Here is a 24,613-nt window from a genome sequence, read left to right as displayed (position 1 = left end):
GACAGGACATGCTCTTTGCCAGTGTGTGACATCCTTACAAACAGCAGGCGTCCATCTACCAGGGCCTGCTACCATGCAGAATGGTGATACTTCACAGCTTGGTCACATAGCCATCACTACCCCCTGGACTCTTATCTCCATTCCTGCTCTCCTTGACCACCTTCTCTATCTTAAGCTGCCGGGCCTTAAGACATGGATGAAGAAATGGGCATCTAGCAGCACTCAATGCCTTCCTCCCTCCTGTAGATGGTTTCTCCACCTTCAGTCACCTGACCACAGTCCGCTTCCTTTGTGTTCTCCTCAATGCTGTCCCATCAGTCTGGAAGCCTGCCCCCTTTTGGGACCTGAACCTCGTCCTCTCTTCCCTCACTAAGCCACCCTTCAAGCCCCTTGTGCCCTCTCTGTTGCTCACCTCTCTATGAAGGTTATCTCCTTGGTGGCTATCAACTCGGTTAGGTGGGTTAGCGAGCTGGCAGCTATCGTGTCCGACCTGCCCTTTACTGTCTTCCACAAAGACAGTCTCTCTGTGACTCCACCCTCAATTTCTCCTCTCTGTTTCATCTTAACCAATCTATCTACCTTCCAATTTTCTACCTCCAACCATACATCTCTCCGAGGATGCGCACATTACATTCCCATGATGTCCACCATGTGCTGGCCTTCTATCTCCAGTGCACCTGCGCCTTCCGGGCCTCACCCAGACTCTTCCTCACCATTGTGGAGTGCTGCTGGGGTTGCACCCTCTCCTCATAGCGTCTCTGTAAACAGATCTCCCATTGCATCATGGAATGCTATGCTCTTTCTCATGTCTCTCCACCCCCTGGAGTCATGGCCCATTCCATGTGGACGCATGCCACCACTTCAGTCTTCCTCACAGGCGTACTGTGACAGGACACTTGTAGAGCGGCCACGTAGTCCTCTCTCCACACTTTAACTTCCCACTATGCCTCGCCCCAGCAGTTGACAGATGCGGCGGTTGACTGCACCATCCTACAGAGTCTAACTTCTAATGAGCCCTTGTGCCCATGTCCACACTGAATACTGCTCGCTGTGCAGACCATGTCTGGAATCCATAAAGGGACCATCACTCGAAGAAGAAAAGGTTATTTATTGTAACTGGAGGTTCTTCAAGATGTGTGGTCCCTATTTGGATTCCAATACCGGCCCTTGATCCCCTCTGCTGCAGGCTCCTTTGCTTGCCTGTAAGAGGGACTTGGAGTAGCGTTGACCTGCACAGCCTCTTAAAACCTTGGACGCACCACACAGCTAACACGCGCAGGTCAATGGAGACTACCAAATAGTTCCAGCACAAGGCACACATGCGTACCCCATGTCTGGAATCCAAATAGGGATCACACATCTCAAAAAACCTCCAGTTACAGTAAGTAACCTTCTTTTTCATAGTCTGACGTTTTTGCAAAGGGTGTGGTGCCGTGTTTGTGTGCAAGTAGAAGAGCTGGAGAAATATGGATGTAATTTGATATGGAGTTAGAAGCCAAGCTTTCTGCAAGGTATACAAGACTTGAAGCCTGGAGATAGAAGAGGCATAATTGTTTTATATCCATAGGCTCTCAAGGAATTAGAGCAGAGAGAGGTTATCTGTTCTCTACAAGTGACACTTAGGCTCTATGAACTCCAAATCTAGATTCATAACGTTATTCAGTAATACAGTTATGCCATTTATAATTTCCCTATTTAATCATTTTGTTGTAGAGGATTGCAGTAATGTTATGCAGTGTGTACCGTTTTTAAAATGTAAACAAAATATTACTCTGTAAATTTGTTTTTAAATGATTGCTAGTAATTTACACCTCTACCCTGATATAACGTGGTCCTTGGGAGCCAAAAAATCTCACTGTGTTATAAGTGAGACCACGTTACATTGGGGTAGGGAGAGGAACCGCTTTTACCGCTCCCCGCCACAGCTTCTCCCTCCTTCCCTCCCCCCAGGCTTGCCATGCCAATCAGCTGTTTGGCCCGGCAAGCCTGGAGGGGAAGGAGGAGCGGAGCCGCGGCAGTGTGCTCAGGGGAGGAGGTGGAGATGAGCTGGAGCGGGGAGTGATTCCTCTGCACCCCCCCCCCCGTTACTTTCGCAGAGGAACTGCTCCCCACCCCAGCTCACCTCCGCTCTGCCTCCTCCTCCCACGAGCACGCCGCTCAGCTCTGCTTCTCCTCCCTCCTAGGCTTACCATGCAAAAAGGCTGATTGGTGCGGCAAGCCTGGGGGGGGGAGGAGAAGAGGAGCTGCGACCCGCTCGTGGGAGGAGGCGGAGCGGAGGTGAGCTGGGGCAGGGGAGGCCTGGGGAGGGCCGCAGCAAGTAACAGGGGGGCGCAGAGGAACCGCTTGCGGTAACATGAATTCGGATATAACGTGGTAAAGCAGCCCGGTACCCCAGAGCGCTGTTTTACCGCGTTATGTCCGAATTTGCATTATATCGGGGTAGAGGTGTATTTTAAATTATTAGAATAAAACTGTCAAGTGATATCTGGTCCATATTTGGCTTTGATCTCTTGTAATAGCAGAATTGTATTTTAAAACAATTCTTTTTGGTTTTTGTTTTCTAAAGATATGTTTGATGTAGCTATTAGATTGTCTGTCTGTAATTATGTTTTTGTAATGAAGTTGAGTAAAAAAGTTCTCCAAAATCAGCATTAATTGAGTCTTCAGTTTTAACGTAAATGGTCATGGAAGATGGAATGATACCTTTTTGTTGGTGCAAAATAAAGTTTGACAGTATTCATGAAAAATGCTCGTATAGAAATTTACTATTACCACATAGGACAGCCAAGGTCATTCAGCCTAACATACGTTATAAATTGCTAGTGCAACACAGTACAGTTATACTGAAATGATTAGCTAGAGGTTGCTTGAATGAAAATGTCTTAATGTGAAGGCCATGAATGTTCACCGTAGATTCAGATTGGCAGGTAACTTTCATTGAGCTTTGGATCTTCTACCTGGAAGTCCTGAATTAATTACTGGCTACTTTCAGCAACATGGGTAACAGATTAAATGGTAAGATGAAATTGCATTATTTGGATAACATTTTCACTTCCATATATATATATATATATATATAACTGTTTTTGCTTTTGGCAGGCATCTAATTTTCTTTGACACAAGTATCCACGTGTGCTTTTATTAGGAAATAAAATTAATCTAATTTTTAAATCTTTGGAATATAAATTATTAGTGTTTTTGCTTGTATAGTAGCTACACATGGAATAAAATATCTATTTTGTTTGTAGTACACATTGCACACTCAAATAGTTTAGGAAAAAATTCAACCTATTCAATTAAATAGCCACTCTCTTCATCAAATCACAAGTAATATTTAAAGAGAGAAGTTGAGCCCTGCGCAGGACTGATTTTTTTAATCCCACTTCCATCCCACCCTGCAATACCCACTCCCACTGGTTCCTGCATTGTTTCTTGCATTTTTATCCTGTTTTCACCCACAAAAACCTTAGACCTGCACATCCCACAAGAGAGACAGGTTCCCTCATGCTACTAAAAACAAAAAAACCCTGTCAGTTTAGAATGGAATTCAGACACAACTTTTACGACTAAACAAACAAACAAATAAATAATAATAAAAAGTTACTTATACCAGGAAAAAAAATACTTTAACTTCTGTTATAATAGTCATCAGATCTCTGTCTATCTCTTGCTGAAATGTAAGTATTAAAACCTTTATTTAAAAAAAGAAATCTTGCTTTACATTGCTGAAATTCTATTTATGACAAACTGACAAGAGAATTAGTGTTTTTCTGCAAATTACCGCAGTCTGTTTCTTTTCCCCACCTAGTACAGCCCACAACAAAGTATATTTTACCTGCTCCACTATTACGATTAGCGGGACCTGCGGGATCCCAGTCCCACTACAGGGCTCTATTGTGAAGCTCTCCTGTGTTGCTTTCCTCTCCAAGCCTTCCTGCCTTTAAACTTTCATGTCATGTATTGTATTTCTCTGAGTTAGGTTGTAAGTTTTTCGGGGAAGGGATCTTGTCTTTTCATGTAATTTGTAATTAATATTTTGATATATTCTGCTATATAGGGTTGGTTTAAGCGGTCTGGTGGAGAGTCTTCCTCAGGAGTGTGAAAAAGGATTGATACATTTTAAAAAATTCATAAGGTGGAAATTTCAAACAAACATTCCAAACAGATTAAAAATCTAAAACTCTGTGTTGTTGCTGTCTTTACCTTAAGGCATGCTAGTCTTCATTTTGCCCGTTTCAGATTACTATTTTGTTAATTTTTGTTATGATGATGTCTAGAGCTCTTGACTGAGATTTGGGCTTCATGATGTTAGACTCTGTACAAACACCTAAAAGGAGAAAGCCTCTGCCCAGAAGAGTTTATAATCTGAATAGACAAGACATAGGATAGGAAGAGAAACTAAGGCATAGAGAAGTGGAAAACTTGTCCAAGGTCACACAGCAGGTCAGTCACAGAGATGGGAATAGTACTCAACATTTCTGTGTCCCACATTGTACTCTTTTCACTGGACCATACTACTGCCCGTTAGTTATTTCTTGAGATGTTTTGTTTCTAAGAAGAATTGACTGAGGTGAGCATCTTCGAAGGAAAAAAAAAATTTTGTATGAAAATCTGAATAAAATTTAATTATTATTCATGCTCAAATCTCCCTCTCTGATTTTGGAGAGATTCAAAAAATACTTTAGTAGATATTTTTAATTAGCTTTTACTGGGGGCTAGGATTGGAGGGTGAGTGGGAGAAAGGTGTGGCAATTAGGGAGAAAAATTCCTTGCCTGCCTGATAATTACCACTTCTCACTTTCAAAATGAACAAGCCTGGAAATGCTGACTGTCAGTCTTATTTCCCTGTAATAGAAGGGTGCCTGACTCCTCTCCTCTGGATGAGTCAAATCTTTAATAGTATGAGAATTCTTGTCTGGTTTTGTCCTGGACTCGAGTAGTAAGCCATTGAGAAAGATATCCTCAGAAAAAAAGATACAGATAAACAGTGTTATTTTTATACTTAAGCGCAGTTTGAGACTAGGCCCCATTGCCATTGGGTGATTTCCCTCTGCTTGGTGTATTTTACTGATTTCTCTCTGGCTACTAAACAATAATTTTCGGAGTTGATTTTTATCCTGTAACTGAAAGATAATCTAGAAAAGCAAACTTTGATGTTGGAATGTAACAATAGCCAAATGGCAGATATTACCAAAAATACTTGACATGGGAGATTTCTCCCCTATCAGGTATACATAATGTAAGTTTTAAAAAAAAAATACTGCTCTCTATACCTGATTGAGAGAGTGTGTTGGATCAAAAGGGAAAATGATTAATGCAGTCTTCAGTCTTTCACCACTACATGCATTCATACTTCTGGTATATGGAGTTCAACAGTGAATATAGTTGGTTTTCCTTTCAGAATCAAAATGTTGGCAAGTCTGTGATTATAGTCTCTTTGAAAGATTTTTATTCAGTTTTCTTTTAGTGAGTCAGTACAGTTAACTTTTTGTTTTTACTTGTACTATATAATGAACATAATGCACTGAACAGAAGTTGGAAATAAAATCCTGAATTTAAAAAAAAAGGAAAATACAAAATCTGAAGGAGAGTTATACTACTTATAAATGAGACAATCAAACTGAAAAAATTCTTACACTGAAGTATTGTATTTAAAAGATATATTGGAAGAAATAGCTGTTTTTGTTTCAGATTTTCACCTAAATTTAGTTGAGTTGGCTTAATTAACTCATGATTAGTTGACTGAAAGCCAGAGACCTGAGTTGTTGATGCAGGAAGTAATTATGGTGGCTATTTGTTATTAGGATGGACAGCTTTTTATAAATCTCAGTTAAACACAATGCTGCTTTAGCTGGGTAAACAGTACAGGAATGTAGAAGTATCTGCAAGCTGATCAAGATTGTATGATTCATTATTACATTAGTTTAGAATCTCTTTATTCAGATTGCTGAGCTTTGCAGTTTTTTGTCGTCATATCTTTGTTTTAATGGGATTAAATAATTATGCCTACAATTTCTCACTGGTAACTGGTTTGATAAAAGCAGTTTGTAAACTCTAACCTTTGCTATTCGAGGAAAAAAGTGCTTTGATTGTGTTGCAATTTTCCAATCTCAGTTCATATATTTAGATGGTCTACTAAGGGAAGTGGGAACATGGAAGCAAATTATAAATACTGAGCTCAGAGCTTTCCATTGAGAATGTATGTAGAGGAAAGTAGAATTTATATTGAAGCAGAGAAAGAAATGTTAAAACAGCTACCTAGACAGATTATTTTATAGCAAAATTAAGTCTATATCAGGTAATGTTAAATTTACACTGCTGTAATATGGGCCTCACGTCTTTTAGCATGTTAACTTAAGGCATCAGTTGAGGATTACTAAATATTGTTTTGGAGTTTAGTTACTCTGAACTTTGCAGTGCTGAATATATTTAAGCTTTTTCAAATGTTATATTATGAAGGCCTATTGGTACTTGTAATTTGGTTACTAATATTTTTGTTACAAGGCATAATTTTGTAATGTTTAAAAATGAAAGTGGGACGCTGGAGGTTTTAACCTATTTTTTTATATAGAAAATGTGTAGACTGTCCAATACAGGAACTATCATTTTTTCCCTTTTATCAAGGGAATCTGCTGGACACTCAGGCTTGAAAATGCTCTGCTTTCCTACTGTTTCCTAATATGAAGCTGGCAAGGAGTTTTTTTTCATTATTTGCTGCACTGCTCACTGAAATTAAATGCTGTTTCTTGCTATTTAACATAGTATAATTTTGAATATGGCATCTCCTCAGTGTTGCAGCTGGCTATCCTATCACAGCAATTTACTAAACTTTTTCATTACCTAGATGAGGATGTTTCTGCATGTGATGATAGTTCATACTTAACAAAATATTTGCCAAGTATTTGACAGGCCTGGATACATGACCCTCATAGTGTATTGCACTGTTATGAGGCCAAGATGTAATGGGTATAAAATAAGAACACAGTCATCTTGAGCACAAACTAGAGGAACATTTATAAGATTTACAAAAACATTTAGCATTTTACACCTCTTAAAAGCACTCTCCTAGATTGCTCTGACAAATGACTTTCATGCATTTGAGAGGGCACAATGTGGGTGGAACCTATTGTTGCTGGTTTGCTGCCTAGGCATCTTTAATTTTTGACTGACCTGACCTGTACACCCACCCCACCTTGCAGGAGGCACCTTGTGACTCTCTTTTGCTTTTAACTTTTTTTCTGTAATTTTGTGCCTATGTTGTCTTTGCGTCTGTCCTGGAAAATACCCCTTAAACCCAAAATTGGGATTGTATGGGCTGTGATAACCAGATAGTGTTTGCAGAGTGGGTGGGTCTCTGGCCTTACAAAGCCAGGGGCAAGATCCGCTGGATATACTTATTCTTTAATTCAGTGGCTCTGGCATACTGTATAAATACTGTAAAGAGTTTCTGGATGATATTCCAGCATATAAAATGGAGTAGCCGCAGTAAAGGTAAGAGGCCTGTACTACTGGCCTTTAGACGAGGAAGGTGAAATCTGTCTTCCCTGCATTTAATCCACTAAGAACACGGTTATGGCAGGCTTTACACTGGTGAAGTTTATTATAATCAAACTTTCTGATGTATTTAAATATTTTGGATATTATTGGTAATTTTATATTCAAATTAGATTTTTGTCTGGTATCATTGGTGGGTGGAGACCGTCTTTATTAAACATTTGTGAAGAGAACATTGAAGTATTCTGACAGTTCTTATATCTTGAAAAAATAAAGTTAACAGTTAGGAAAATACTTTGAGTACTGAATTTTTGGCAAGTACCAGAAAGCACAGAGTGTACTGGACTGTAAATATTACAGTGTTAGCACAAATTATCTGATATAAAAAGCATGTTTTTGTTGTAAACATTGGCTGGTTCAGCAGGTTGTTGGTTTTACAGAAGTGCACTAAACAGTACCTATTGCACTAGAGTAATATTAAATATTTGTCTTTCAGAGTGTGTTGTTGCCAAAAAAAATAGAAGTTGTTGAATGTAGGTAACAAATGAACTGAACTGCTTTATTTCTGTGTTGAAAAGACACACAGACCTTCTAGTTTTTATATATCCTGGTTTGGATTAGTATATTTTTTTGTTTATAAGAATTCTTTAATATTATTCCTTGAATAAAATAAAGTGTCCTTCTGTAAATTTTTGACTTGTTTTTAAATCAGCTATAATTTCTCTTCAGCTTAAATGCTATGTTCATTTTAGCACTGGCACTCTGCTGTGTATGATATTGAAGTGTTTCAAGTGACTGTAATCATAACAGTAATGGGAAAAGTAGCAACTTAAGTAAACATTTTCCAGAAGCATAAAGCAGTGTGTAAAGTTTAAATATTTCCAAAATTTAAGTGTTTTTTATACAGAACACTTGCAATCTATTGAATGAAAAGTTTGTATTTTTGTAGTGTATTGTCTTAGTCATAATTTTGTGACTGTGCTTTAATGTCTTAGGTATGTGGATATATAATAGTGTACACAAATATAGATGTATATTTGTGAATAGACCCATAATATATTATGTCATAATCAAAATGTACAGTGTTCTCACTATATAATATGATTCATATATTTTTAAAATTGTTTTAAACCTTGTCTACCCCTTCCCTAACTCTTCCTTTGTCTGTTATCTTCATTTTCTATACTTGTCTGATGTACAATACAAATTGTTTGGGTCATCTTTTTTTTTTTTTTTTTTTTTTTTTTTTTTTTTTGAGTGCATCTTTTTATCTTGTAGCGTGCCATGCTAAATTGACACTATATACATACTATCCAATCTAATATGTGCTTTTATATATACATGTGTGATGAGTAACCATATTTCTGTCAGGCATTTTGATTAATTTAGTGTTAGGATGATAGTATCTGAGCTCTCGGTGATATATAATGTATGGAATACCACATTATATTAATATGATGTAAATACTGATGTCTATTGGTTGAAAAGGAAAATATAATTGTATTGTTATTCTTAATGAATATTATAAATGTCTTGTAATTAAAAAAAATCCGAAAATACACAGCCTCTGTGAAGTTTGCGTTTTGCCATGAAAAACTATTTTTTGGGGAAAAGTAGCTTGTAATAAGTATAGACTATATGTCTTTATATAATGTTTTCACCCCTCAATATTACACAATTAAAAGCATTTGTGGACTATATATGATCCGGCTTCATCATATTCTTGTTTGCAGAACCATGTCTGTTGGAAAGTAAATAAGGAAGTCAGAGTATTAAAGTTCTGGTGGAGCAGTAGTTTTAATTTTCATTTTGCTGGGATTTATAGCAGTAATCTTTCTTCATTTTGTCCACTATGTCAAGATACATAGTAATTCCTCTAGAAAGGACATTAAGAAAGACCTGTATGCCAATAATCTCAATATCTCATTTCATTATGCTGTTGTAGGTTGTTTCGTGAATTCAGTCAGATTTCATCCCATACCAATAAAAGAGAGCTGGAAGAATTTTGGGGGGGATGTTCATTACCAGTGAAGTGCATCTGATGACATGTAACTCTTTCCTAGGGAAGATGAAGTGGTAGCTGTAGCCATTTCGTTCTCAAAGTCCTGTGCCATGTAGCATAGCTTTTCCTTGATATCGTGGATACTTTCTCTTCTAGCTGTAGTGACAAAGGAGCCACTATGTTTAGTGCTTTCACTCTATGCATCCGAAGAAGTGAGGTTTTTACTCACGAAAGCTTATGCCCAAATAAATCTGTTAGTCTTTAAGGTGCCACCAGACTCTTTGTTGTTTTTGTAGATACAGACTAACACGGCTACCCCCTGATACTTGACACTATGTTTAGTGACAATCTTCATAGATAGGCACATTGGGACAGTTTTTTAAAGGTTTTTTAAAGACACCTAAAGAAGCAGATAAACATTTAGTGGGATTTTCAAAAATGCAATTTTGAAAATACCACTAGGTGTCTAAATACCTTAAAATCTGGCCAGTTATAGATAACACCAGCTCTTGAATCCAGTACAGTACAAGTAATACAGCCTGAAGCATACAAAGTACTGCTTGAATTGCAACATAGAAAGCTGGGAGTTTAAAAGTTTCAAACATTAATTGTGTCGTGGTCTGCCTGGGAATTCAGAGGAGCGTCAGTTAACAAAGTAGGCTGTTCCTCAGGCACAACGTGAAACTCATTGTAGAAGGTGTGATACTATTTTTTCCCCCATGTCATCTCAGTGTGTAAAAATGCCATCTTCAATAAGATATTATAAAGTAAGAATACCTGTTTTTGGTCTGGGCTTCATCACTTACATAGGAATCTTTATGCCCTATACCAACCAGGATACCATGGTCATATGGGAGTCCTATAGTAGATGGGGGTACTGCCGTTGGAGCATCATCACCAGCAAAACTTGCATTCACAAGACCCAGAACCATTACTACAGCCTAGAGAAGAAGTTTGTCTTCACACATGGTAGCTATTTCTTCTTTTAGACGTAGAAAGAGATGGCTGCTTAGATATGTGAGAGGTGGCTGCTGCTGCTCTTGGGTGTTTAGTTTAGTGAATTGTTATACTTGTCCTCTCCCTTCTTCTTCTTTTTCTTCTTCTTCTTCGAGTGCTTGCTCATGTCCATTCCATTGTAGGTGTGTGTGCTCGCCACATGCCCCAGTGCTGGAAGTTTTTCCCTCAGTGATATCCATAGGGGGCTGGCTCTCGCGCCCTCTGGAGTGGCGTGTGTATGCACCAGTATAAGGGGCGCCACTGGCTCCCCCCCTCCCTCAGTTCCTTCTTACCGTGAGTGGCCATGCTGGAATGTCTCCTTGCCTCATCAAGCTTTCCTATCTCAACTATGCCTAGTAGCGAATTTGTTGTATATAGTTGTTTAAAAGTTGTATAGTTAATAGTTCATTAGTGTTAAGTTAGAATTAGTTAGTCCCGTATGGGACTTAGCCTAGGGAAGGACATGCCCCAGTCCCTGGGCTTCAAGCTTTGTGACTGCTGCAAAAAAACCTATGCCAGTCAGTGATCCCCACAGAAGCTGCCTGAAGTGTTTAAGGGAAATCCATCTGAGTGACAAGTATCGCATTTTCAAGATCTTCAGGCTGCGGACCAAAAAGGAGCAGGACACCTGTCTTTGAGTGCTCCTTATAGAGTCTGCCCTTGTACCGGCCTCGGAGCTGATGAGATCCGATTCTGCTCCAAACACCACATTCTCGGTACAAAGTGCGCCGCCGGCACCGTCCTCTGACTGGCGTCCATCTCCATCCCCGGTACTGACTAAAAAGCAAAGAAAGGCTGGGAGAAGCCGTTCTCCTGCATCCCATAAAGGCAGGGAGAGAGTCGGAGGATAGCAAAGATCTGCACAGGGAAGCTCTTCCACTCCAGACGGTGGCCAGGCTCCAGCTCCCGTTGAGTTGTTGAGCCCACCTCCAGACCCACCTGCCACCCCAGGAAATGGCAGAGGCAGTCTGCACCTGGCAGTGCCATCCACGCCGGAGGCCTTTTAGGCCGCTACGGACTTCTCTTCTAGTGAAGCACATGCTGGCCAGTGAGGTGCCCCGTTTGAGGGGTAAACCTGCCGTGGGACCCTTCCAGCGGTCTCCATCAATGTGGCACCACTCCCCGCTGCAGGGAGTGTCCCGCCAGCACTCACCTGAACAGCTCCACCAGCCCCTGGATGTGGTTCGGCTTACCTGTCAGAGTTCCCAGTATCGGTCCCCAGATCTAGGCAGTGTTCCTCGGGGTTCCGCTGTCGATCACTGGCGGTCTGGCGCAGACCTGCAGAGGTGTGTCACCAGAGTCCTGGTGCTGGGAGCGTCCGAGTCGGTCTCCCAGTCCTTGGCACCGCTCCGGAGGAGTGAGACGCTGATCTCCGGAGCCCTGTCACTGCTCTCCGGAACATGGGTATGGATCACCATGGGCACATGGACGGTCTCCGAGATGTCAATCCTCTTGCTCCCGTTCTCGGTCTACCGAGCAGCACTGCTCTCTTAGCGTGGGGTGTTGATTGCTGGGGTACCATCACTGATCCGCCAAACGCCACCGGCGGTCACCGGAGTTGTGGCACCAAGAGCCATTGTTTCAGTACAGGTCCTCAATGGAGGTCCACGGAGAGAGCCAATGGGAACGTGGTAGACAGGCAGCCTTGGTACCGTCCTGGTCCCCCAGACAAGTCTCTACCTCCTTGGGCTTTGACAGCAAGGAGGAAGACCTGCAAGCCCAGGCCCCCCACTGGGGACATTAGTCTTCTCCTCTGGGCCACCAGTGACTGCATGGCCCCAACCTCACCTCACTCCGCCTCACAGCTTGGATGTTGCATGGTTGAATCCAGAGGAACAAGCCTGCTCTGGTCAGGTACAGCAGGTTCTCTTGGAGAGCAGAAAGCCTTCTACCAGAGTAACTTACCTGACAAAGTGGAAGTGTTTCTCCCGCTGGGTAGCGAAGTGGAGTATCTCCCTGACCCAGTTGTCTCTCTAGTCCATTCTGGATTACCTGCTTCACTTAAAGCGGCAGGGCCTCGCCGTCTGTTCGATCAAGGTGGCGGCCTATATCAGCCTTCCACCCTTGTGTTCAGGGTAGATCTGTATTCTCTCATGACGATTAGGTTCCTGAAAGGCTTTGAAAGACTCTTTCCGCCGGTCTGGGACCTGGTCCCCCAATGGGACCTCAACCTGGCCCTCGCCAAGCTCACGGGCTTGCACTTTGACCCTTTGGCTTCTTGTTCCTGTAATTCTTTTTTCCACCAAAGTTTGAGAAAGTTGTGTAAATCTTCATCGATTTATTATTTTTCCCCATATTTGGTGCTCTAGGCCAGTGATACTCAATTAGATCTACCCGCGGGCCAATTTGAGAATTTTATGATGACGCCATTTGTGCAGAAGGCTGACAAAAATTTTAAAAAAACTTCAGTTGCCACTAAATAAAGACCTTGCTTGCAATATAAGTATTAGTGGTTCTATCTTTTAACAAAGTTTATAAATATTATTACCTGTGTTTTTGGCAATCCTGGCAGGCTTCGTGAAGAGTGGTTTGTAGGAGGTCAGGGCAAGGCGTATTCACTGGTGAAGATGCTCATCTGTTAGGCGATCGTGGTGTTTTTTTTATAATGTTCATGATATAAAATCCAGATTCGCAGAGGTCTGTGGATCCAAACGTCATTAAAAGATAGATGGCTAGATTCTGGATATTCTGAAACTGGTCAACATATTGAGTCCAGAAATCACAAATTCCCACATCTCTGGATTTTGCCTTCAAGACATCTAAACTCTGGAGCCTTACAGTTTCTAATTGAAAGGCACCTTCATCAGTTGAATAAAGAATGTTCTTTGCTTCAGAAGGGCCAGGTCCATTGGCTGAGACAACAAACAGATCATGAACAAATAAAAGCAAATTCTTTGGAATTTTAAAATTCTCAAATCACATTTTAAAGTTTTCGATCAGATTGTTTAGGAATTTTTGCATTGTCTTCAGCAAAGTTTCATCTGTAACAACAACACAGTGTGGGAAAGTATAACGTCTTTCCTGTTAAGTCTGTCTGAAAGATTTAAAGATTCCACTGAAAAGCACACACTTTTTCAAACAGATCCCCGACACTGCTTTCCCGGCCTTGGAACTGCAACCTGAGGAAATTCAAGTGACCAGTAATACGCCACCTTATCTTAAACCAAACTTTGCACCCTCGATAATCTGTATGTTATTCCCTGATAACCAGAAACTTCTATGCTCAAACTCTGTTCACAATTTTTTTTAACATCATCTTAATAAAATTTTAAAATATGCACAGAAAAGCTACCTGTAACATAGAGGAGACATCATTCATACATTCCAGGATCTCTCAAGCCTTGTTGGTCTTGTGGTTTGAAAGAAATTATTTTGTTTCTTTTTGAAGTGCACAAACCCTCTTTAACACATGCCTCCTACTTAACCAGTGAATTTTGTTGTGCTGCAACAGATCAGTGTATTCAGCTGAAATGTCTTGTTGAAGAGTTATAAAAGGATGATGATGATGACGATGAAAGCTAGAAATTGAGCATATGTAGTTTGCTAATCTCATCACAATACCCACTGGTTTTTTTAAAGTCCCCAGACAGCTTACTGCACAGGACGGTCTGGTGAATGATGCAATGAAGTGTATTTAATGAAGGGTGTATTGCTGCCATGGATGGACCTCTGTCTGTAACATGGAAGTTTACTTTATGCAGATCTATACCATTTTTTTTCAAAAAAGCCTTTTATCTTTTCAAAAATGATCTCTCCTGTGGTGTAGGTTTCTAATGGTATTTCGTACACAAATTCTTCCCTGAAAATTTCACCATTGTAAAATCTAACAAACAGCATTATTGGGCAGCATCACTTAAATCACTTGATTTGTCCACTGCAAGAGACACACATTTGGCATTTTTAAAATCGGAAGGCAGTGCTGACAAACGATTTTCGTAAATTATCTCCAGATTTCGCACTGCTGTGGAATCCGACAAAGGGGAACTTGCTTCATACTGTTCACAATGTCATCTTTGTTTTTATCTCTGGCAAAAAGTTCTTCCAGCATTTCCAGCATGCACTCCTTCACAAGCTCAGCATCCAGGAAAGGCTTTTTCTTTTTAGCTAGTGCCAACATTATCCAAAGAGAAGTAGCTATTGCTTTTTCCTGTACAGTCACTGATGTAAGAATGATATTTGAAGTGTGCTATCAAGACTTTGGATTTTCAGTTTTGTCTTGTCTTGCAACACTGCCAGGAGGATAGGCCGCATTGAAGTTACTATGCTTTGATTCAAAGTGGCGCCTCATGTTGATGACCTTACAGGTGGATACAGTGGTTTGGTATATTAAAGACAAATATTTTGCTTTTAAATGAGGGGCATAATAAAAAGAAAATCCGCTGTCCAATTTGCGTTAAAAGCTCAGTTTTCGCTGTTGACTTTGTGATGTTTACTCCCACTCACTTTCATTTTTGGTTCCATTTCTATCATTAATGAAAAAAATTGGTGGTGTCCTAGCTGAATCGTAGACCATGCTATTGCAGGAACTTAAGATCCAGTGAGCTTCATTTGTGCTGGGGCTTACCAGGGCTGAGCCCCGGCACCTCTTTCATTATAAATTAAGCTCTGCCAGTAAGTAAGTTACTTAATAAGGAAGTCATAGGCAAATGATAGGCAGCGCATCACTTTTTGTGAATTAATTATAAACAGTTTTTTAAGTTGAGCTGGAGGGCCACACATGAAGCCTTGGTGGGCCACATTTGGCCCGCAGACCTCCTATTGAGTATATCTGCTCTAGGCTCTTCCTAATTCATGCAAATAGATTCTTGGTTGTTTCTGTTCCCTTTCTAACCTTTAAAGGCAAGCTTAATTTCAGTACAATGAAGTCAGTCAGATCTGTATATAGAGTGAATGATGGTGACAGATTTTCCTGTAAGACAGCTGAGGAAGAGGAACATGTAATATCCATGCCCATTATCATATGAGAGTAAAATTAACACACATTCAGTTTCTGAAGCAAGCATTAATCTTGTAATGCCCATCCATGGCAACTTTTTTTTTTTTTTGTGGGTGAAGGAAATTAATTAATTTTTTTAACATTAACAGCCCTTAAATGATCAAAACAGTTTTTCTCCTTTCCTCTCCAAATGGTTTTGGTTAGTGTTTTAAAATAAATGTTTCCTTTCAGGAAGTATGCATGCATTTATTTAAGTATTTGAAAGATTGTGCAAGTTTTAACATGCTAAGAAAACACTGTGTAATGCTAGAAGAAATGAGGTAATGTACTATAATTATGATAAAACTTTACTGTGTAGTTCAATCTGGTGGCCTAAGAGTGACACCCTGCACTGTTATGCAGGAAACTGTTTCTGTCACCAGTCCTTGTTCCCCGGATTGGGATGCTGTGAAGGTAGAATGCTCTGCAAACAGAGGGGATGAAAGTAGAGAAGGCAGCTCCTTGTGGATCTTACCAGTTACTTCACCTGTCAACTAAAAGAAGCAAGTCTTCAGAGGACATTCTTTCCTGAGCTGAAAGAATATTGTTTGTGATGCAAGGTCTTAGGGGTGAGAGTATAAGACCAACATTGGAGAGAAATGTAAACTCTTCAACCCTTCCACAAATCTTCTCTTATGGCTTGCTTTCTCTTGAATGCTTATTTTCTTGAGCATGTGATATACTTGCATTCTCCTTGGGAAAATGTTTAAAACAAGAAATACTTTGAGATGTTAATTGTCTGTTCAGTCTAATTACTTCCTTTTTAAATGAACTTGAACAACACAATCCAGGATTATGCTCAGGGAAAAAAAATAAACCTCTCTTGAGCATTGAACAATGTGAGGGGCATGTGCATATACTGTGAACTTTTTTTGCACAGGTATTGCAAACTCATTTTGGTGTGTTTTTTTTAAAGCACGTATTGTGACAACTGCTGTCTGGTCAGTCTATGAATCAGTGCATTTTTGCACAGAATTGGTTTTTAACTGGGTCCTCACTATAAGAGCACATTGAAACAAGAAACAGATTAATTTTAATTTTTTGTTGTTGTGGACATGATAAGAACTTAATGGCAGCAGTTTATTCTGTAGTTATTATTTAAGTTGGATCATTGGTATTTTTAAGTTTTAGAACTTTGTACCCAGTAGTGTTGCTTACGTCAGTAAGGAGTCTTAAAGCTGTATGATTTAAATTCCTTAATTCTTTGTCAGTTTTTATTGACTTTGATTTTCTGAGAAAAAAATGAAATGTTACATTGTAGTTACCTTTTAAACACAAATTTTGATTATATTTGTTATAGATTACATGAAAACGCTTAAATAAAGAAAAGTAATAGCAGGTAGTATGAAAGGTTTTGGAAGTGAAAACGCCTAAGGTAGTTTCGTGCTAGGGAACACATTCTGAGATCCAAACAGCAGGGAACATGCAAAATATGGATATTTTTGCTACAGAATACTCCATGTTTTGATACTGTAAGTGTCATTGGAGTGTGTGGTTTGCTGGTCTAAAGTATGTATATAGAAATACTGTACTCAAAGCTGTGACAAATCCAAAGAGCCTATGATTCTGCAAAATAGCTGGGCTGTTCAGCAAAACTGCAGACAGCTGTTCATTTCTATTACTGCAAATGTCTTGACAAAACTGAGAAGAATATAATTTTTTCTTTGTTATTTTAGGGCGGTAGGATCTGATGTTCATACTAGCCTGTAAGTCATTGGGCCATTGAAATTGTATACAAATGTGTAGAGGAATGGGACGTTTTTCACTTAACCACTTTTCAACTTTTTTCTAAGCATTATTTAGTGTAGAATGAGGATGTAGCAGGATGCTTTTTATTTTTCAGGTTAGCTGTCCTGATTGCCATAGCAACAGCTCTGAAGAGAAATTGCTTAAATTTAATGGCACATCAAGTAGTTGTTTCAGAGCACAAATCTTGTGATTTGGAGACTGCAAATGGATTTTGATTTCAGAATGAAAATAATTTCCTTCATATGCACCCCTTTATTGATATGAGTTTGTTTTTCATAAGGCACTTGCAGTTTTAGGAATTACATTACACGCCTATCATTTTAGGTATTTTGCCTTTTGCTATGTATGTGCAGCTGTACATATATAAATTAGTTTACTCTATGCTAGGACTTAAACCCTTCAGTCCTTTCATTGAGAGTTATGGCTAAGAAAGAACTGTAGGATTTTTACCCAGATTTGTTTTGATGCTCACTTTTTGTGTTATACAAAATGAACAAATGATACTGGGTCATAGAAACAGAAAAAGTAAATAATAATAAATATAGAGAGATATACCTATCTCATAGAACTGGAAGGGACCCTGAAAGGTCATCGCGACCAGCCCCCTGCCTTCACTAGCAGGACCAAGTACTGATTTTGCCCCAGATCCCTAAGTGGCCCCCTCAGGGATTGAACACACAACCCTGGGTTTAGCAGGCCAATGCTCAAACCACTGAGCTATCCCTCCCTAAAAGTATGTGGTCTTACTTGCAGACAGAAGCTGTATTTACAGAGCCCTTATAAATATTTAGTTTTTTCCTATTTCACTTCTGCTATTGAACATCATAGCCAAGAGTACTACTCTGAAGGTACAGACAGAAAGAAGGGGTCCATTAGCTGCAGCAAGTAGAAGCACCGAGAGCCTGGCTGGTGGTATTCTTGATTTTTTGTTGTCCTGTCTGACATTCATAAAAGCTCCCGATAAATACTTTGAAGTAGAGTCTATTTTTGTACTTCGTTAGACCTTTCTCAGCTATAAAAGCATAAATACTATCTCTGATGTTTTCTGTGCATCTTTTGCTAAAGGTTTTATTGCCACCATGATTTACCCACAACTGCCTGTAGTTCTGTTGAATTGCAAATCTATTTAGGTTATGCAGTAAGTGGCAATTTCAGTCCTCTCAAAGAGAACTGATTTGGATAAAAATAAATCTAAATCTTAAAGATCTGATGAACAGGGAGGAATTGAAACTTCACAAAAGAATGAAACAGAAGCAGTCTCCTCTATATAATAGAGAAACAGGCATGGGAATCCTAAAAACTGGAATCAGAGATAAATGAGAATAAGCTTTTGTAACATGAGCATGTTGTGACTTTGTGAATGTGTATGTATGTACACACATGTATGAAAGAAAATACATAAATGTGGTATATTGAATTTCAAGTGTCCATTCTAAAATAGCTCTTACAAAATGTGCCGATATAACTGATGCTGTTAGAGTTACTGTGAAAGCTTTATAACTCTTTATTAGGCAGGAATCTGCCCTTCTGGAAGGATCTCTCTTTCAGTGGAAATTATTTTAAACCTTCAAGAGATGCTATTGCTGCATCCAAGTTTTTCTTTCTGAATTGCATCACACTTTTGAATGTCTAACCTTGGGTGTGTAATCTAGATAGAAGTGTGTATAAAATTATATTTTAAATTAGCATAATAAAAGATTGCTTAGAGTTGCTTCCTTTTATATGAAACTTCCCGATACACTCCTTAAGATTTCCAGCCAGGTCCATGGCAACCAGTTCAATAGCCAGAAGACCGCTGTGAATACATATTTGGAAAGTAGCTTTCCAACCAGATCCTCATGTGACTTCATTCATGTATTCCGAATTTAAAAATAACCAGTAACTGAAGTCTCTGGGGGAAAAAAAATTAATTTCTACCTTGTATAGAAAACCAAATTAGAGAGTTTTAGGCCTTACAGCGAAGAGAGAAATTTCTTTTGTGGCCTTTATTCTTCCACACAACCAAGAAGAGATTCTGGATTTGGAAGAGGAAAATGGAATCATAATTGTAAAGGAGAAAAATGTAGAAGTGACTGTTCCAATCAGTCTTTCCATTAACAAAACTTAAGGTGCTTCCTTGAATTCTGTTAAAGACAAGAACATGGCACATGTTACTATCATCTCTAAATTTAAGGGTAATTTACAATATAAAGAATTAAGGTGAAAATTCCACATACCGACCTCTTCATTTTGAAACAAGAGACAAAGAAGTTAGCACAATATCAACATGTTGTAAGGCTGGACAGAATATTGATGATGTGAGTCGGTATTAGTGAGGTAGTCTCATTTAGGTTACGCGATAATCCAAGGGAAATGCTCTGTCAGAGAGAATTACGGTCATATTGATTAAAGCAACAGAGGGTCCTGTGGCACCTTTAAGACTAACAGAAGTATTGGGAGCATAAGCTTTCGTGGGTAAGAACCTCACTTCTTCAGATGCAATGTCATATTGATTGACACTGACCTGAAGGACTTGGTGCACAATAATGTATCTTCTTAATAGTGGACAACAAATGGTATACATAAATAGAAGAACAAGGCCTGCTGGTCTGCACACAGACCTTAATTTTCACACAACAGACAGAGAAAAACATGCACCTCAAGGGCGCACAAAACTTTACCATAGTATTTGGCACTTTCCAATAATTAACCATCACCATAGAAAAGCTGATAAGTAAATTATTAGAGCATATTAATTGGGCAGAAAGGAAATGCATCAGCTAGATAACTTGGTCTTTCAAATTCATGTACTCAGGATTTGAACACACGTAGATACATTGACATCAAAACATAATTGCAAGAAATAGCTCTTTTAAAGACAAAATTAATATATCAGTGTTATCAGTGGATGCATTATAGCAAGCATATTCAGAACTAGAATTTACTTTAATTTCCACCCATCATTTCACTGGTAGCAAAAGGTATTCAGAAAAAAAGAGTGGAAAAAAAGTAACAGACGTTCTTCAAGTAGTGTCCCTCTGGGTGCTCCACTTCAGGTGTACACGCTCCCCATGCACCTTTGGTAGATTTTTGGTAGCAAAATCTGTTTGGCCCATGCATGCACTCCAGATATCCTCATGCCCTATACCAAGGATATATAGACTAATCCACCCTCCGTTCCTTCTCAGCTGCACTTCGGCCTGAGACAGAGTGTCAAGTGTGTCCACTTTATTTCTAGGCATAGTTACCTTCTGATATAGTTGTTCTGTTTTGTTGGTAATATTTAGTTTTGGGGTGGGAGGTCTGTTTGTTTTCCCGCTCTTTTTACTTTCCCTGCTTGAGGGGTTATTCTGGACATCAACACTTCTGGCCTATGCCAGGCTTTAAGCTTCCAGGAAGCCACCCCAGTTAGAAGGGAAAACTCACAGTGCCTTCATTGCTTGGGAGACATCCATACGCAGCCGAAGTGTAAGAGCTGCATCTCCTTTAAAAGCAGATCTCGGAAAAACAGAAAAATAAATTTTAGATTGATGATAGAGTGAGTCCTGAATCTGGCCTCTGACCCAAGCTCAGGTAAAACCCCCTTACACTGACCAAGCACATATATTGTCCTGTCTACCTCCCGGTCTTGGTCACTGAGAGCCTCTAGGGACATGGCTGCAGGTACCCCATCTGCTTCCAGGTCTCAGTCACTGAGCCCTTAAAGGGATACAACATGTACTTCTGCATCCACAGTACTGAGAGCTTTGCACAGCAATACTATGGATACTGACAAGAGTAGCCGGAGTGTTAAGTCTACAACTAAGACATCTTGGTCACCGATAGAAACAAATGTTCCATACACCTCAGGTCCCAAAGAGAATGTTATGGAGGCTCTGAGTGACTCCAGTACCGTGAGGTCCTCTAAGAGCCATTTTGCTGCTAAACGGGATTCAATACTGAAACCCACATTGGCATTGTGTGGTCATGTACATTCTAGCAGATGTTCCACTTCAAAGAAATCTACTCCATCAGATGCTTCTGTATTTTTGGTGTCCCCGACTACTATGACAGTACTATCTGAGCCTGGACATATTTAAAATGTTCAGTGTCTGCAGCACTAATACACTGTAAACAGGCACATTTCTTGGTACTGACTGTTTCCACAGAATCTCGTTCAACTTCTGCTCACATACCATCGATACTATAGAGTTTATATTCAAGGGATCTCTTTGTTTTGGATGAGCCAGAGTCTCCATTACCTACAAGTACCATTCAGTTATTAGTTCCAAGATCTTCTGGGTCAAGAGCTGTACATTTCTCATTGAAACCTCCTACATCAGGGTGAACAATTATCATCTTCTCTAGAGTATGTTGAGAATGATTCTTCTGGCTCAAAGACTTCTGTTCAGGGATCCCTATCTACTCTACAGGACACTACTCTCCTACCTAAATGGAGAGAGAGACTGTTTGGGACAGATGACCTTGTCCCCCATACCACTGATGTGACCAATGATGGATCCTTCCTTTTATGCCCTATATTCCCTCCCCACCCCCAGCAGCCTTATTGGGATCCCTGCTCTCTTTATTATCAACAATTCCTAAGAGTCTTGAATCTCTCTCATAGAATAGGGAGAACCATTCACCCGAACCATTGCTCCCTCCATATCAACCTGAGCCATCAGAGGAGACTTTTGCAGAGCAGAAGGCAAGGGCAGTCAAAGTAGTAACCTCTCACACAAACATTTCTTCATCGCCAGATAAGGCCGTAATGCTTCCTTCAGCATCCATAGCAGATGATTTTAGACAATTACAGGATCTAATGGAGCTCCTTGTAGATATGCTTCAAATTCCTTTAGAAGATGTTCAGGACTCTCATCCTAAACTCCTGGGAGTTTACACACTACAGCTTCTGCATAAGTTGCCCTCCTGTGAATGATGCTTTGTTGAAGCCTGCTAATACCATCTGGCAGACTCTAGCTATGGCACTCCTATCTTTAAAGCATGCTGACAAAAAATATGTTCCAGTCAAGAACTCAGAATTTTTATTTTCATACTCATCACTGAATTCCTTGGTGATAGTAACATTTAATGAGCATGGTAGACAATATCATTCGAAGTCTACCTCTTATAACACGGACCAGAAGCAACTCAGTATCTTCAGTAGCAAGAGTTATTCCTCAGTGACTTTATAATTCAGAATCGCTAATTACCAAGCGTTGATGTAAAAATATGGCTACACTAATTACAATAAACTTAATAGCTTTAAACGGAAGTGCATTGTGAACAATTTAAGGCCATCATAACTGAAGGTCAGATTTTGGCAAGAACGTCATTACAGGCTTCCTTAGATGCAGCCAATATTGTTGTAGACTCCATTTCCACTGTGATCATGATGTGATGAGCATCTTGGCTCCAGTTGTCAGGTTTCTCTGGGGAAATACGGAGCACTGTTGAGGACTTTCCTTTTGATGGTCTCAAGCAATTCTGAGTCTATTAATGAGTCTCTTTATACTTTGAAAGATTCAAAAGCCATGCTTAGGGATTTTCTCTCTCTCTCTCCCCCCATCCTTATCTGTAAATAAAAGAAAATTTAGCAAGTCTGAAATGGCTGAGAGATCGCACCTGGTTCATTTTTATGGTTTCCGAGGGCCTCCCATTTCCAACTGCATGGGAAAGGAAAACATCTGACCAGTGGGTTTTGGGGGTCATAATATCTGGTTATTCAGTCCATTTTACTTCCATTCCTCCCTCCTACCCCATTTGGTAGGATGGTCTAGCAATGTAGTTCCTGGACAGAAACAACTGCTTCTGCTTGGAAGTGAGCCTAACAGTTGGTCATTCAAGTGGAGGTTTTTAAGGTCAGGGGGTTGGACTAAATGACCTCCTGGGGTCCGTTCCAACCCTGATATTCTATGATTCTATACCACTTGCCCATTTAATCACATCCCTGGAAGTATAGTAAGCACAGACCAATTTGGCAGCACAGAGTTCTAACCAGCTCTAACACTAGTTCATCTGAAGCTGCAGTATAGATTAGGTTCCAGTGTCTGGACTTGTTTTTACATATATTTTTAGGGAAACCTGTTGAAAATTGAGTCTAAGCAAAATGTTTGCAAAAATGGCTCTGGTCACTGAAGTTTTTTCTACATTGTGACCCTGAACAATTTTAACAATGGTCCAGAGGAACAGGTATTATGAACCAGTTTCAATTTGTGTATTTTCCTAGTTAAAGACAAGACTTCATAGCTTTGTAGCAGTCTTTTTGCCTCCCTAAACCCAAAGCCTCTAATAAACAATGAAAGTAGAAATGCTTCTAGATTGAAGTAACATGTCTGTCTCCTTAATAGCGAGACTAAACCCTCTTCCTTCTCATCCACTAGCCAGTGCTTGAGAGTGAATGCTTGAGTTTCAGATAAGAAACAGGTACTGTTTGAGGAGAGATGGAATCAGAGGAAGCATCACTAGGTCTTCATACCACATCTTGTTAGATAAGTCTGGAAATACTGAAATTGTCTCAGCATTGGCATTTTTCCATTTCAGTACAGTCTGGTGAGAAGGCAGTATGTGGAAATCTTGTCCCAGGGAGTAAAGAATGTGTCCATGTTATATTCTGGGATCTTGGTACCTCCTATTGAGACTGGAATGTGGTAATTACTTCTAGAAGTAAACAGATACATGTATGACTGTCTGCATCTGCTGATATGCAGGCAAGCAGATGGAAATTATAGTTTCCATTATAGCCCCTTGTTTTTAGTTCATAACTTTCTGACACTTTCATCTGTGGGGCTGAAATTTTCCAGACCGTATGTCTGCCCAAACACGCTTTCTGTTTTTGTAAGGAAAGTTTGCGCAAAGCCTTCTCATTTAAAAAAAAAAGAAGAAAGAAAAGATATTTCACCAAGTTTAACAGTATAAAACAAAGTTTGTACCTTCCATGTGATAGACTTGTGTAGTTTGCATATGTCTTTCTACCTACGTCATCGGGGGCTATTCTGGTGTCCCTCTGCTTGCTCACAGAAGGTAGTATAGTAGAGTTGTCCAATTAAATTAGTACTGCATACTGGGATGGAAAAAAAGGTCAAATGCTATAAGGATCTCCGCTGTCTGTCTTCTTTCAAGAATGTTGACATGGTGGTAGAGGTTTTTCAAAACAGGCCTCTTCCCTTTAAACAGATTAGGACAGGGAGGTAAAATCCAGCCTAACAGTACTCTCGGAGATTACCTGCAGCAGACTTTTTTGGCCCAAAATTGTGTATAGATGTTACCACTGGTTCAGCTCAATCAATGATAGGCATGGTAGTGTAGTCAAAACTCACTCCAGGCTGTTGAAGGCAGCAGCATGTCATCTAGCCCTGTACAGAGCAGAATTACATCACACAAGGGCTTACAGTGTCAGTGGCTGCTGGTGTCTTGTTTACATGATAGTGGATTTGCAC

The 24,613-nt window shown here is 39.8% G+C and overlaps 1 protein-coding gene and 1 pseudogene across 2 annotated transcripts in view; one reads left to right on the top strand and one right to left on the bottom strand.

Moving 5' to 3' along the window:
- MED13L (mediator complex subunit 13L) overlaps positions 1-24,613 on the top strand; it is a 396,063-nt gene that overhangs the window by 66,555 nt on the left and 304,895 nt on the right. The window lies entirely within an intron of this gene.
- Positions 9,173-14,609, bottom strand: LOC128824603 (actin, alpha cardiac muscle 1-like; annotated as a pseudogene).

Source organism: Malaclemys terrapin, chromosome 16, assembly GCF_027887155.1.
Source record: "Malaclemys terrapin pileata isolate rMalTer1 chromosome 16, rMalTer1.hap1, whole genome shotgun sequence".
Classification (NCBI taxonomy): Eukaryota; Metazoa; Chordata; order Testudines; family Emydidae; genus Malaclemys; species Malaclemys terrapin.
This window is presented reverse-complemented; position numbering and strand designations above follow the sequence as displayed.